We start from the raw sequence: 14,527 nt of genomic DNA on the forward strand, positions 1-14,527 counted from the left end.
ATACGACATGTCAAGAGCAGCTTTTGTCATTCATACTGCGAAAGCTCATTCATGGACTGGGAATCATCTATAGGTACAACAGTCATTCCCTACATTCATGCCTCCTGTATGGGTGATTTTGTTGGGGCATCAGTCCCTTTCTAAGAGAATCATGTTACAAAGATGTGTTAGTATTATTTACCGGGCACCTCCTCATCTCCAAATCTCATGACACGAAGTAACAGAGGCCCCATGCCACATCTGAGTGGGCGATGTTGCTGCCATGTCATTCCACATCAAACAGAATCCACATGTCAGCACAAGTATGTATGTCTCAAGGACACAGACAGAGCAATGTTTGTTTGAGTGTCATCAACAGTGATGCAAGCAACAAAGCATGTGTCAGCCATGTATCGACTGATAACCACATGCATACCTTACATGTCAAACTGGTGATACAAACCTGAACTACATCATCATATATGCTATTTGAAAATGCACATACATGACATGCAATGCAGACAGGCACACTTATTGGCATGAAACAACTCCATAATCATTGCATGGGCTGTCTACAGACATATCAATGGGAGAGTACCAGACTGACCACCTTGGAATGATGACTCGCCATCAGCTGATTTCACCTATGAATTGACTAGTGTGGGCCCTTGCAATTACATGATGCCTGCTACACAGGGCAGTGGTCTGTGTGCACTCATGCTCCGGAAGGCTGGTCACACCACAGTGTGTTAATACAGTCAGCTTTGAAATGCATCCTGATAAGGCATTCCTTAAGTGTAGGTGACAGTAAATACATGCACCTCTGCAGCAAATTATGTGTCTGGACGACATATGACACATGCTCTTGATGTGCAATGCAAAGAGACAGGCCCCATGAATGTTGCAATGATTGCTTCATGTGTATGAGGAATTTCTTGACATGACACAGGTGTGCCTTGTGGGCGATGTGTGCCTGTCAGGGGGGCACATCATGTGGTCTTGCTATGTGCACATGTTTTTGACATTGCATCCCTGTATGCAACTACTGGCATAGCTGTGAGGCCCAGTAGACGGTCATGTGTACTGTCACACAAACATGTTGAACAGATGTTAACCACACGGCAGCCTCACAGAATGCAGCTCACGTCACAGAAGTGAATACGGTAGCAAACATGCATTGGCCAAGGATGGCTGTCAACTGCAGCCAGCTGTACTACAACACATATATAAGTTACTCAACCATGATAGTCCACACATACGATGCACACAAATGCCACTCACCAGATGTGTCCTCATAGGTCCCCACACCTCCCATGGCTTGCACCTGTTCAATGCTGATGAGCTGACTCATAGCCTCTTCAATTGGGGTCAGCTGCTATACCTATGCTTACCCCACTCCAGTAGCCAGTGCAGACGCCAGGTTGGCATTGAGCTTCTGCTTGGTCCTTCGTGTGTCGCCATTCATCCGCTTCTGGACCTGTTCAGCATTGTGTACCTCCACACCACATGCATTGATGTGGGCTGTGACAGTATTGCAATGCACCATTCTTTGTTCTGGAGTATTGGTGCTGCCTGCAAAATGGTACATCTCATGATGATTTTCCGTGACATAGTCTACAAGGATCTGAAGCTCCTCTTTAGTAAAGCACCTCTTCCTCTGCATACCCTTCTCCTGTGCCTTGTCTTGGGGTGGAGCCCCTTCCTGCTCTGCCCTAGGTGGTGCGGCTTTACCTGTCTGCCTCGGACCACGTCCACGTACAGGTGCTGGTTCACCTGTGGGCTGAGGCACATGTGTCCTCACCATGTCCCATTCTACTCCCTTTCCCGTTTGGGGCCTTGCCACTCATGGTGCAGATGAAATGGTGGAATGGAATGCACACCAATATATTGTTCTAGGCAATATAAGAAAGGGAACAGTGTACATGATGTACTATGTAGATGCATGGTCCAGCAAGGCTTCAATGTACCCCAAAAGCAAAATTATGTGGTACACAATACGCAGGGGCACTTTAAGAGCCACTAATTGCCTGGCGATACCCAGAAAGCTTCCAAAAGGTTAACAAATGTGGTACGTGATACGCAGTGGCACCCAGAAACAAAATTATTGCATACACCGTAGTCCTCAAAATGGGCAAAAATACATGCGTGTATGCGGAGAGCCAACACCCAAAAAGAAGTGTGGTACGCGTTACTTGAAGGAAATAGCCAGCATAGCACCCCCAAATGCGTGTATGCGAAACTCGCCCATCTTCGTACTTTTGCGCACACAACCAGTGAGCCACGTGGGCACGCTGCGTGCAGTGCGTGAGACATAACTTTAAGAGCCTTTATTCTGTTTTTGGCTGCTTCGGATGAGAGATGTGCACCAGTGTTCCTCCTGCATGTGTGCCCTTGTTTTTGCCTCCTCCGGCCCGGCATTGCCTCAAACACTCCATATCTACTGCCTGATTGAGTGAGAGTGCCTACTTGCTACCAGCACTGTCTTGGGATGTCAGCTGTCCTGCATTTGCCTGTTCTCCTGTGTTGGGCCTCTGACCACCTCATCTGTATTTTGGGACTTCCACCGCTCCCTATCAACACCACCATAGCTCCATAGCACCTATACAGGACCCAGTGAAGCCATACCCACCTCCTGGGTTGTCATGCCGGGACCATCAACCACTTCAGGAAAGAATGGCACCCCCACATCAGCGAGGCAGAGGGCTGCCAACTTCACCACCACCGAAGTTGGCATCCTGTTGGATGGGCCATGGGTGCCTATGATGCCTTCTTCAACCCTGCAACGCAGCTGGGTAACAACGGATGTCACCAGATCTGGGAAGGCATCACGGCAGCCATCAAAATGGAGGAGGTGGCAGGCCGTCCGCTCAAGCTCATCAAGAAGTGATGGGAGAACCTCAAGACCCGTAGCCTTGCGAAGGCGGAGAGAGCCCTCACCACGAAGCCCACCGTGGAGATGTACCATGCAGGCTGCCACCTGTTGCCACAGAACCAGCTGCAGGTCCTTGAGAGGATCTACCCGGAACTTCATTCCCAGATTTGTGCTGTGCGTGGAAACAATGTCTGGAAGCTGCTGGTGAGTACCCATGTGGAGCACTGCTTTGCAGTGTATGTGTGGCATGCATGATTGCAGGTGCCCCATTCTGTATACAGCATTTGTGTAGGTGTGAGATGCAGCAACATGCAGCCTCATGCCAATGCTGGGTGTATGTGGTGGCAGACAGCTTCTGGCATTTGCATGGGTATTTTCACAATTTGTCCCAGGTGACTTGTTAAACTCAGGCACATGCTGTGTGGGATCATGGACCAAGTGCAGGAACAGTATGGATGTCCGAATGCTATATTGTGGCCATGTGAGGGACATGCATAAAGGACACCTCCATGTGTAGAACAACTGCAAGTGAGTCCATCCACACACATCCGCTGAGGGTGACATATGTGCATAGATGTCTGCGTAAGTGAAATTGGTGCATTTACGTCTCTTGGACAGGGATGTAATGTGTCATCCAACTACATTTGAAGCACAAGTTAACGTGTGTTCATGCAATATGTATGTGCTGGGCCATATGACATAAGCAATTGATCCTCAGATATGTATGCCGGAACATTTTGCTTGCTTGAAGGTCAAGCTGTCATGGATGCATGTTGCTGAATGTAATTGGGTGGACAGGTGCCCAGGTGCAGTTTCCATGCCTCTGGCTGGATGTCAAACTTGTGTCAGTTTGGCATTGGTATGGTGGCATTGCATGTTTTTGTTTTTGCTAATGTGTTTGTGGCGACATGACAATGTGCTGTGTTGGCATGTGCGTATGTCATGACTGTGATTCATCATTGTCAATACACTCATGTGGCAGTAGTCTGTGTGTGTGTGTGTATGTGTGAGTTGCTGGTTGACACATGGTGCATGATTGACACTGTTAATGTTGTGTATGCCACAAATGCATTGACACTGACGACAGATGTCAATATCCTGTAGCTCGTGAAGAGAGTGGAGACTTGCTGTGGTGAGGCAGGCAAGGGACCCGGCTCAACAGACCCAGGTGCACACCCCACTCAGCCGCCATTGACACCACCTCTTCTGAGGGAGAGTTGGCTGAGGGAGCGCCAGTTCCATCAGGCGGAGGTGCTGGGGCTAGGTCCCAGGAGGTGGTTGCGGTGGGGGACTCCTCATCGCCTGTGGGACAGGGTGAGGGGGCAGAGCGGCCATCAAGGGTGGGAGGCTCTCTGGAGTCATCCAGGGTGATGGAGGTGAAGGAGGAGCCAACTGAAGGCCAGTGCTCAGGGTCTGGTGTGGGCATCCAGGAGGGTGTTCAGGCCACACCCCTGGCCCAGGGACACAAGGATGTGCAGTGCACCGTGGAGGTTACTGCACACCCTCCTGTCCCTGGGACCGCCTTCATGGAAACCTCCATCCAGACCAATGCCCCCCTTGTGCCCGAGGAGGCCAACTCAGAAGTGGTGCGGACCCTGCTGGCTGGTCTGCTGAGGCGGATGGGAACGATTTGTGATGCTGAGTCAGGTACTCGTGAGAAGCTAGCTCAGCATCACAAGTCAATGTGCCAATACCTGGTCCAGAGGCGAGAACACTGCTCTCGGGTGGTCTCTATGCACTAGCACATGCACTCCACTTCCTACGCTGTGCCCCAGTCAACCTCCTTGGAGCCTTCCATGCTGCATTCCATCCCAGCCCCCTGTGCACCAAGACCGCCCTGTCTGAGGTGCCCATGTCCTTGCCTCCAGAGGAAGTCCCAGGTGCACCAGATGAAGTGGTCACTGTGCCTGCCCAGGCACAAACACAGAGACAGGCAGTGTTCGGACAGCCTGTACTTCAAGACAATGCTGGTGCTGTGGCACTCAACCCACCCCCATGCCCCTGACATGTGCCATCCAGACGGCAGATGTACCCGCGCAGCTTGCACTCAGCTAGGCAGCAGCAGATAAGGAGTGTGCAGAGGCACTCCATGCAGGGCCAATCCACAGCGAGGACGCAATTGAGGCACAAAATGATTGGCATTTGGCAGGAGGAGAGGAAGTGGCTCCGTCAGCGGGTGTGCGTACAGACACATTTCCTTAGACAGCTCATGGCAGAGAGGCAGCAGGCTAGGATGGCAACGATTGCCAGGTGCTAGGGCCGAGGTGTCAGAGAGGCGGGCATTGGGGTGGGCTGCCATCCTGGAAGAAACTTGAAGGGATGCAGAGGAGTAGGTGAGGAGGATGATGGAGGGCCTGCAAGACCTCCAGGAAAAACAGAGGCCCGCCTCCAGGAGGAAGATGAGGAATGTGACTCGGCCCTGGAGGACGCAATGAAGGACATGTAGGCCCGCTGCCTGTGTATGTAATTCTTAGTGTTAGGTTTCATGTGGGATATTTTTCTTTCATTTCAGCCCAACACATTTCACCCTTCGCCATGTCTTGTTTTTGTTTAGCGCATTACATAATACTTATTTATGTTTTATGATCACACACTTGTTGCAGTCTCTTTTTATCTATGTGCAAAATTACTTTTACTATGTTTTTGTATTGCATTTCAACTATGACTGTCACGTGGGTTGGAGACTCACTATGGATGTGGTGGGCTGCACTCATCACTTGTGCACTCATTCTTCGGTAGCTGTATCCCTCACAAGGAATAGTCCCCCACCCTCACCACCTGTAATCACGCACAACCTGCTCTCACATCATGCTGTACATCAACCACTGACATGCAGGATTCTGCGATTCTTTGTTATTTGGTCTGCCTGTGCATTGTCCATCTGCTTGACTCGCACACTCTCAGACAGCCTTCACATCACCCAGACACATGCCAGGTGGACTTGTGTCACTTGCTGAGGCTTTGCCACCCCTGAATGCCTACCTCACTGACTTTATTCATTCCTTTGTACGGGCTACTATGCAGACACATATTAAATTTGACTCAGTACAATCTGTGATGTCTCGGACTAGGCATTCACATACAGCACATTGAGTCCATTGGAATGGCACATGGGCAGAATGATACGTTTGTTGACTTCCTTTTCATTGATATGTCACATGTACATGGTATGGTCACAGTGTTGCTGGTGCAACTGTATGCTGCCCTGTTGATGTGCAGTGGAGTGTGATGTACCAGGGGGTCCTGTGATGGACTACGGACATGAATTCGGCAGCATTGCTCCCATTTGTTTTAGTTGGAGGGGGATATGTGGCCAGTTTATTTCATGTTTGCTACAGGCCGGTGGCGTTGAGGTGAGTTGTTTGTCAACATTGGACAGGTAGGTGTGTCAATTGGCAGGGCCTGCCTGGTGGTACTGGCAGATCTCAAGGGGTGAGGGGAGGGAGGTGTCATGTCAGTGGGCTGCCTGCGGGTAGTGGTGGAGGTTAAGGGGGATGTGGGGAGAGGGGTGTACTGTCAGGGGGCTGCCTGGGGGTAGTGGCAGAGGTGAGGGGGACTGGTAGGTGGTGTCAGGACTTGAGGGCTGCCTGTGGCTGTGGTGGAGGTGAGAGGGGACTGGTGGGTGGTGTTAATGACTTAAGGGGGCTGCCTGGGGTAGTGGCGGAGGCGAGGGGGACTGGTGGGTAGTGTCAGGACTTGAGGGTGCTGCCTGGGGGTAGTGGCTGAGGTGAGGTGGATGTGGGAGGGGTTGTAATTTCAGGGGGCTGCCTGGGGGTAGTGGCGGAGGTGAGAGGGATGTGGGGAGCGGGGTGCTGTCAGGGGGCTGACTGGGGTAGTGGCAGGAGTGAAGGGGGATGGTGGCTGGTCTCAGGACTTGAGCGGGCTGTCTGGGGTTGTGTGCAGGGATCAGGGGGCTGGTGAGTGGTATCAGGACTTGAGAGGGCTGCCTGGGGGTAGTGGAGGAAGTACGAGGGCTGGTGGGTGGTGTCAAGACTTGAGGGGGCTGCCTGGGGTAGTAGCTGGGTTTTGGGGACTTGGTGGGTGGTGCCAGGACTTGGGGGCGTTGCCTGCGGTAGTGGTGGAGGTGAGGGGGGCTGGTGGGTGGTGTCAGGACATGAGGGGTCTGCCTGGAGTTGTGATGGAGGTGAGGGGGGCTGGTGGGTGGTGTCCAGACTTGAGGGGGCTGCCTGGGGTAGTGGCAGAGGTAAGTGGAGCTGGTGGGTGGTGTCAGGTCTTGGGGGCTGCCTGGGGTAGTGGCGGAGGTGAGGGGGCTGATGGGTGGTGTCAGGACTTGAGGGGGCTTTCTGGGGTAGTGGCAGAGGTCAGGGGACTGGTGGGTGGTGTCAGGATTGAGGGTGCTGCTAGCGGAGGTGAGGGGGCTAGTGGGTGGTGTCAGGACTTGAGGGGCAGCCTGGGTTAGTGGCAGAGGTGAGGGGGTCTGGTGGGTGGTGTCAGGACTTGAGGGAGCTGCTATGACCTAGGGGTATATGGCAACAGTTTGGGTGCCTTGGGAGTAGGGGGGATGGTCTGCAGTTTTGCCGGGTTGTGCGCGCAGTTTCACACGGGTGCATCCGTGACTTATGTGGGAACACACACAGTTTTGCAATGGTGCAGCCATTACTTACGGGGAGCCGCGCATAGTTTTGTAGGGTGCAGCCATTGCTCACAGAGGACAGTGTGAAGGTTTGTTGGAGTGCATCCATTACTTCCAGGGGGTGCGTGCTCTTTCACAGGAGTATAGCCATTACTTCCAGGATGCTGTGCGTAGTTTCACAGGGGTGCAGCCGTTGCTTACGGTGGACAGCACACAGTTTTGCCGGGGTGCAGCCATTACTTATGGGCCCCTGCGCACAGTTTCGCTGGGGTGCTGGGTCACAGGTGGATGAGAAGGTAGGCGCAAAGGTTGGTCTTTGGCAATGGCTTTTGTTTGTGTGGGGGCATGTTGTGGACGTTTCTTACGGAGCTGTTTTCTTTGTGTGTTGGATTACTTTGCGCTTTGGATTCCATAAATATGCAGAACGCACAAAAAGACTTTTGCGCGCAGTTGCGCAGAAACCTCTTTTACGCATTACGCAGAGTACTTTGCTGGGTCTTTGTGCTTTTTCTATAAATAGGGCCCTTCGTTTTTTTACAAATGTCTAAAAAATTATATCAGGCCGATTCATGGAATTAATGTGTGCCGAAAATGGTAGCGCAAGCGTGAAAATTGCAGCACAAGTGTGAAAATCGCAGCGCAAGCGTGCCAAAGCCGCGCACATCGATTCAAGGAAGTCAGTGCACGTGTAAATCCTGGGATGTGCGCTAAAATCGTGGGTGGCGCACGCGGGCGCACATGTCATTAAACGGCGTGCGCTACTCGCACAGCGAAAGCCCACATAGCGCAGCACACACAACAAAAGTGGGCGTAACACGGGGCGTAACACGCGGAATGGGGAACAACGCGTGAAAAAGAAGGCGTAACTGGGGAAGTACTGCAGGGAAATGCACGGAACGCCCACATGCACATGAACAACCCGTATTCATGGATTCGAATACGGGAAACCCGCACACTGCAAAAGGCACACTTAGGCGTCTACGCGTCCGCCACATAAAGGCAGGCAGAAGCGTCCCCGCGCACAGTATAAAAGTGAGCGCAAACAACAAACACGTATATACAGCTACAATGAATGCCCCATTTGTCGCAGCACTGATCGTGGGACACCGCAGGAGGAGGAGAATAGCCAGGGCCTGCAATTTTGTACCCCGGACCAGCCTTTTTGGGATTCCTGATGACCACGTCTATGGCGGGTACAGGTTTCCACCTCATATCATCCTAGACCTCGTCAGGGAGTGGGAAGATGACCTTACTTCCCCCACCCTGTGCTCCCAAGCATTGAGCCCCTTGAAGAAGGTGCTCAATGTCCTGCATTCTTTGGCCACTGGGTCATTTCAGCAGACCACTGCCATAGTGGGGGGGGGTCTCACAGGCCACGCAGTCACGCTGCCTACACCAGGTGTTGGCAATCATCACTGCACGCCCCTCAGTCCGCAGGCACATATACATGCCCAGAACACCCGCAGAAAGGCAGGCCGTGGTCCATGGCTTTTACAGGGTGGCACACTTCCCCAAAGTGCTTGGTGCCATAGATTGCACCCATGTGGCCCTACGTCCACCTAGGGCCACTGAGCACATCTATCGAAACCGCAAACACTGGCATTCCATCAACGTGCAGGTTGTATGCGATGCTAAAGGAATCATCACCTCTGTCTATGCAAACTACCCTGGCTCCACCCATGACAGTTTCATATACAGAATGTCCGCCCTGAGCCGCGCCCTGGAAGCTGGCCAGCATGGCGACACATGGCTCCTAGGTGAGTACAAATGCCTGTGCACATGCATGCAAGTCACACACAGACAAATGCCCAAACCCTAATCATCTCAACTATTATCACCTCCCCAGGGGACAGTGTCTACCCTCTGAGCAACCTCATGAGGACGCCAATCCGGAATACCACCACACCACCCCAGGTAAGATACAACGATGCCCAAATTGCAACCAGGGGCATAGTGGAGCGCACATTCGGAGTGCTCAAGTCACGCTTCCGCTCCCTTGACCGCTCTGGTGGGCAGCTACTATATGCACCCCAGTAGTGTACAGGATCATTGTGGCAGCATGTGTCCTGCACAATGTTGCAACACGGCGGGAGGTACCGGTGGACATGGTGGTGCCCCCACATCCCCAACCACAGGCACAGGCACTGCCCATGGGAGAGGACAGGGCACGTGGCGAGGCAGCCCAGACCCAGCTTGTGGCCACATTTTTCACCTAAACTCCCACCCCTGTGGAGTGCACACAGTCCTGGCACATACCAGGTGACAATCGATGATGACAAAGAGACAGTCAACTGTCACAACCTTACCCCCCTGAGAATGTTCCCACAGAAGTGCCACATTGTGTGTATCCCTAGCTACTTAAAAATAACCAATCCAGTGTGACCAAAAGGAACACATGCAAGGTGTGTATCACACACCCCTGCAAAACAGTCCATCACAATCCCTGGTATGTCACCCAAACCCTGCCAAAGCACATCACCTTGTCTGCTACACCATGACATGGCATGCAATAGCAAAATACAAACACATGACCAATAATATACAAAGAGACATGTCATAAATGAAAACTGGCATGAGACAATGATGCCTGACATGGAATCAGATGAAATGACTGACCAACAACCTCCCACACATACAAAGTCAGACACAAATGCTTTCCAACAGTCGTAGCATGAACACAACACTGAATGCCCGTTCACATGCACATTGGGAATGGCAAAATCCAAACTCCTGAACCCGTGTGCTGTGTGTGTCTCCTGCAACACACTGCACAGGCCACAGCACTTTGAGCAGCCATTGTGTTGCAGATACACCTTGAGCATCACATGAAAACAACTAATGAAATCTACAACCAAATGACGCTTGTACAGGGTACCCAAATGGCAATAGATCATGTGCTGCATGGACACCGCAGGCCTGAAAATGCAATCTGTGTGCACCTCTGGCCATAGAAGGGTGGATGTACATGTGGTGGGTCATTGTGCAACTGTGTGTGTCATTAGGGACATGCACTCAATATATGCATGTGAAATCAAGTGACCCTCAGTGTCCTGTACACATCACAAGTGAACATTGGCCATGTGAACACCCCAGCATGTCAAACCACACCAATCCCCTGACACCTGAAAAGTAAAGACAACACAGGAACAGGCATTGAGCAGCACAACACATCATGTACATAGTACCCCACAATTACAATGTCAGAGTGCCCAAAACACTGTAGGCCAAGCCAACTGTCCAACAACAAAAGGCCCTCACTTACACATCACTGTGACCTTCTGAACAACTGTCTCTGGGGTATGTAGCCTTCTTCCTTCAAGTCTACCTGGCTACAGGATCACCCTACCCCTTGGGCTCCATGATCCAGCTTGCGTGTAAATAGGGTTCAGCCCCCTCAGAGGCCACCTTGACTGGTAAAAATGCCACATCGCAGAGAACTCCAAGTAGGCAAACCCACAAACCAGTGAAAAAGGCTGTAGGCACCAAAAAACCCTGGAAGAGTCTCCAGTAGATGACTTGAGGTAGCAGGAAATGTCAAAGCACATGTACAAGCACAATGATAGAACAACCAAGGTAGCACAGTTGAACAATGGTCTAATAGGATGGGTACCATTCACGGTACATAACATACAATGATGATGCAACAACTGATGGGTACTGTCACAGCTCCGGTGTCACGGCACAGGAGTGGCACAAACCAACCTCCCCATCCGTGGTCTGGGTGCCTGCAAGGTCAAACTAACACAGGCCTCTGAGACCCCAGCGGGGAAGGAGGGTCAGGGATATGTTGCATGGACAGGCATTGGTATTCAGGATAACCGGAAAGAGGGGCAGGAGAGTGGATGTGGATTTGCAAGGTAAAGTAGGCAAAATACAACTAATCACAAAAACACATACTCAATCAGAGAAAACATGTTCATCATGCACATTGTACCAAATCAGTCAAATGAAAGCCAAAGAGACACTTATCTCTGGGGTGAGTGCTGGCCTCCTGCCTGCGCACTCTCAGGTCCGGTAACAGGAGCACTTCAATTCTGCAAAGAGAGCGTGAGTTACTAATCTGAATGTGTGTTTACAACACACACACACACCCATCCATGCCCCAAAGTAAGTGACATCTCCACAAACAAACTCTCCTGCCTGCTGCTATGTACCCATACGTTAGCTTGGCCCACCGATGGTACATACACTGTCAATGCAGTAATGTCGGCGCATGTGGCCACTTGGGAAATGGAAGACCAATGCGTCAAGATTCAGACATGATACAATGGTCCCTGGGTGAGCTGCTAGACGCGTATAGCAAGGTGCAACTTCAGTACAAGTTGCGTTCTGGCCGCCACATATTTAAGTAGGTAGTGCACGTGGCAGTTTGCACATGCAAATGACATGCATTCACCACAAGTCTGAGCCTCGCTGGTTGTCCCTGTGTGCTGTATCAGTTTCTGGCCAGGAACGCTACCACCCTAATTACTCTGCTTCAATGGAGCAGGGCGTACTTGAGGATTTGTTTGATGGTCCCTATGTGTGCCCCTGACAACTAGTAAAGGCACTTAGCATTTGGCCCTCAATGCATGTCAGCTGTACTGTGTGCTTCTCCAACAATGCCTGGCAAAGCTGCACAGCACTGGTGCCCCTTAGCATCCATGCGCATGTGGCCTGGTGGAAGGTAGTCTGCGGTGTGGGCCCTTGTGTTGCTCACCTTGCCAAGATCTCCTGGAAACACGCCTGCTTCTGTCGGACGTCTGAGCACAAGCCCTGTGCATCTGCTTGCGCACACATCCACACGTCTACACAACCCCGAACGTGTCCAGTTTTCTATATTAGTCATCCCTGTGTCTGCTGGCAAAGGCAGTCTGGAGGCTCATCTTCCTGCAGAAAGGGCATGAAATAAATTAATAAGGCTTGACAGTTCCCTGTGTGTGTGTCTACATGCTGGTTGTCACTGGGCCAGGTTACAGAGCTACATCCAAACTCCCCCCACCATCATTGTCACTTTGACAGGCCAAGGTTGCAGGCTACTGTCTACGGCATGCAGTGCATCAAGCACATACACAGGCAAGAAAATAACATACATCACAATCCACATCAATTAATGGAGAAATCAATCACATACTCACCCAAATTCATTACAGACATGGGGTGGATGAAACACAACCAATCCCCACTAGGAGTATTAACACAAGTAGAACAGCAGCAGACAGACCACAGTAATTAAGGAAGCCAAAGCCCTTGTGAAATATTTTGTAACACCAAACCATCCTAGCGAGCCCATGGATAAGGGAAGCAGGAGTGGCCTATGTGAGTCAGGACCCCAAGCTGCAAACACATACACAAGACAAGCTTGAAGGGCCCAGCTGGAACAGACAGTGGATGCTTTCAAAAGCCACAAAGCACCACACCGTGACATGAATGTACAATAGACAAACAATATTAAACTATATTAACTAATTAAACTAACAATCAACAACCTACATAACCTAATTAAAATAACTATCAAATAGTTAATATTAACTAACTAAACTAAAAGGAAAAATCAAAAATGGCCACATACGACCCGGGGGGAGGCACCCAGGAGGGGGGAGGTACAGGGTGCACCTCAACACCCACATGCAATGATGTTGAGACAAAAAAAAACCTCCATGGGCTCAACGCCTGCACATCACAACCTGTGTGGAAGATAATCCGTCATCCGAGTCTGCCTCATCCTGTAAAGGATGACGTGGCACAGGAGCCTGACCACGCCTAGGCGCAGCTTGCCCCTCGTCGGCAGCAAGTCTGCCAGACGGGTGAGCTTGGTTCTGTGCGGCAATGAAACGCAGGTCTGCATGCAGAACCTCCCGTGATACACGTGCTTCCTCTTGCAATGTAACACATTTAGCACAGAGTTCTTCCTGCGTGGTCTGGCTGGACAACCGATGCACCTCCCGCAAGCATGTAGCTCAGCCGAGATGGTACGCTCAAGCTGCTCAAACCTCTCCTCTGACCGCACCCTCTGGGATGTCTAGAGGGCATCCAGAGTGGATCTGAGGGACTGAGACTCAGCCCTCAGGGCCGCCATGTGTGCCTCTGCATGAGCAGTAGTTGCTTGACGCAGAGACAACATTTCAGCCTGGCGTGCCCTGTCAGAGGCCGCCATGCCCAGCCTGAGCGAGTGGGCCGTGGACTGCGCCGCCTGCTGCTGGAGAAGCACCTGCCAAGCAGAGGGAGCACGGATTGGGCCACACGTTCCATGCTCGCAGCGATGTTATCAAGTGCTGCCCCCTGACGTTCTGAATTGGCAGTCATGTCTTGCTCCCACTCAGTATACCTCAGTGGCACGTGGCCACTGCGTTGCTGGGCTTGACACCTGCGGGACCCAAGGACTGTGCGTCCTCGTTGGGTTGGCACCGCCCGCGGCTGCACGACTACATGCCCCCGTCTACGTGATGCCCCAGGCACATCAGCGACTGGTGTGGAGGGTGAACCTGCATCCCAATCCACCACAGACAGAGGTCCCACCACTGTCTGGCCCCTCAGTGCAGGTGTCGCAGACAGAGAAGTGTCCACATCAGAATCACTCACCCCTGACGTATGGACCTGATGCACATCCAACTCAACATGGCTGTCAGAGTGGTCATCTGGGCTGGACTCATAGCCAGCCAAAGACAAGATGGACTGGAGCACACGTGGGTTCTCATGGTCTACCACCCCACAACCCCCACTTGTGCCGGGTTGTGGTTGTGATGACAACCCTGTGCCTGGCATGACAACACCATCCTTTGGCTCCATTGTGTCATCACCTGAAAAGTGGAGAGAAAAAAATATTAGTACACATGTCAGAAGCACATGAAACACATACACATAGACATCACGCAGACAGCCAACACATGAAGCAGACATGTCACACTCAAAACAGAACCTGCCATGCATGCCTGGTCAATTTGACATTGCATCAGTGAGTAGGCATGTAGAATGCTGTTACATGGCTCAGAAGTGGGTTGATTCAGTGCAGAACATGTGTACGTTACTCACTATCTACATGAACAAGTACTTCGTGATGTGTATCACAAATCGTGAAGCCAGCGGAAGGGCTAGTTGAGGCA

The sequence above is a fragment of the Ambystoma mexicanum genome, chromosome 1q (assembly GCF_040938575.1).
Source record: "Ambystoma mexicanum isolate Mex_15411 chromosome 1q, UKY_AmexF1_1, whole genome shotgun sequence".
Classification (NCBI taxonomy): Eukaryota; Metazoa; Chordata; class Amphibia; order Caudata; family Ambystomatidae; genus Ambystoma; species Ambystoma mexicanum.